The sequence below is a fragment of the Pseudorasbora parva genome, chromosome 14 (assembly GCF_024679245.1).
Source record: "Pseudorasbora parva isolate DD20220531a chromosome 14, ASM2467924v1, whole genome shotgun sequence".
NCBI classification, from domain to species: Eukaryota; Metazoa; Chordata; class Actinopteri; order Cypriniformes; family Gobionidae; genus Pseudorasbora; species Pseudorasbora parva.
In genome coordinates, this window is record NC_090185.1 from 46,878,748 (window position 1) to 46,880,002 (window position 1,255).

Below are 1,255 nucleotides of genomic sequence, written 5' to 3' on the forward strand. Positions count from 1 at the left end.
TAATATACATAAATGTTCTAAGTAAACAATAAAAATAAGTGGAAAAAAAAAACTCCCAAAGAGCATTGTAAACATATATTATAAAATGAATGGGGGGAAAAAAAGTGAGCAAATTCTATTTAAAGGACGGCGATGTAAAGGAATAAAAGAAAAAAATGCATATAATATATGTTCTAAGTAAACAATATATATAAGTGGAAACATTTCCAAAGAGCATTGTAAAAATACATTATAATGATGCACTGATGATGTGACGTGTAGCATGGGTCAGCCTCTAGTCTGGTTCGTAGCACTTGGCAGAGCGCAGACAACCGTGGTTCGGTGGAGACCTCATCATCCACACTGGCCTTCATCAACAACATCATCTTTATCAGACATCTGCTCTATTGTTGCGGTCTCTCACAGGTCTCTTTCTGCGTTAGCTTGTACAACCCTGGACCTGGTCTCCAGCAACTGCAAAACATGACAGTAATTTAACCACTAAAACACAGACTATGTTTACATGTGCAACAATAATGCAACTATGTATTCTAAGAGTAAGGTCTTAATCGCAGGAAGGTGCTCACATGACAAGCAGAACTCTTCACTCCAGTTTACATGCAATTTGCATTATTCACTAATGAGTATGGTTATGTCACACTCAGATTTGATCAAAGTATTGGGTTTAATGTATAAGTTTAATCACAATATTGACAAAATCATATCTCCTAAAGAGAAAATAAATGCTTAGCAAGTTTCTTAACTTACCCTTCACTTTCTTTGACGGTTCTTTGCCATGTTCTTCATAGTGTGTCTTTTTTGGGCCTTTTCAGGCTGAGCCACAGAATACTTCCTCCGCGGTGTCTCAATGTGTCTTGCAACCTGCTAAATAAATCATGAATAATTGTAATACCAATAAAAGTAAGCAAAACAAAGCACACATGGTAAATATTAATATAAATTACTTTAAAAAAATAATACAATCTTTAAGATTACCTTTTACACATTCAGGGTCAACATCTTTTAAAGTTGTCCTTAATTCTTCAAAGGAAAATGGTCAAAGCGAGGTTGTGTGATGACTATTCTGGGGGGAAAAGTTGCAGTTATAATTAATGAAATTCAGTTTTGGCATTTCAAATTCATATAACGTTAGTAGTAGGTTAACCTAACATTTACAGTATACAATAAGCAGTCTTACCCAGTCTGTGGATCGTATTTGTGTGGGCTGTTCTCTGAATTGGGTCTCACACAAAGGCACCTTACAGATTCCTGTAAA

At 35.3% G+C, this 1,255-nt stretch overlaps 1 long non-coding RNA gene across 1 annotated transcript; it reads right to left on the reverse strand.

Annotated features, from left to right (window-relative positions):
* Positions 1-329: 329 nt before the first annotated feature.
* On the reverse strand, positions 330-1,024 carry LOC137040689 (uncharacterized). The gene is made up of 3 exons (XR_010897978.1): positions 976-1,024; positions 748-864; positions 330-453 (listed from the first exon to the last, which is right to left on the reverse strand). It is a non-coding gene; the product is annotated as an uncharacterized lncRNA (long non-coding RNA).
* Between the last annotated feature and the right edge of the window lie 231 nt (positions 1,025-1,255).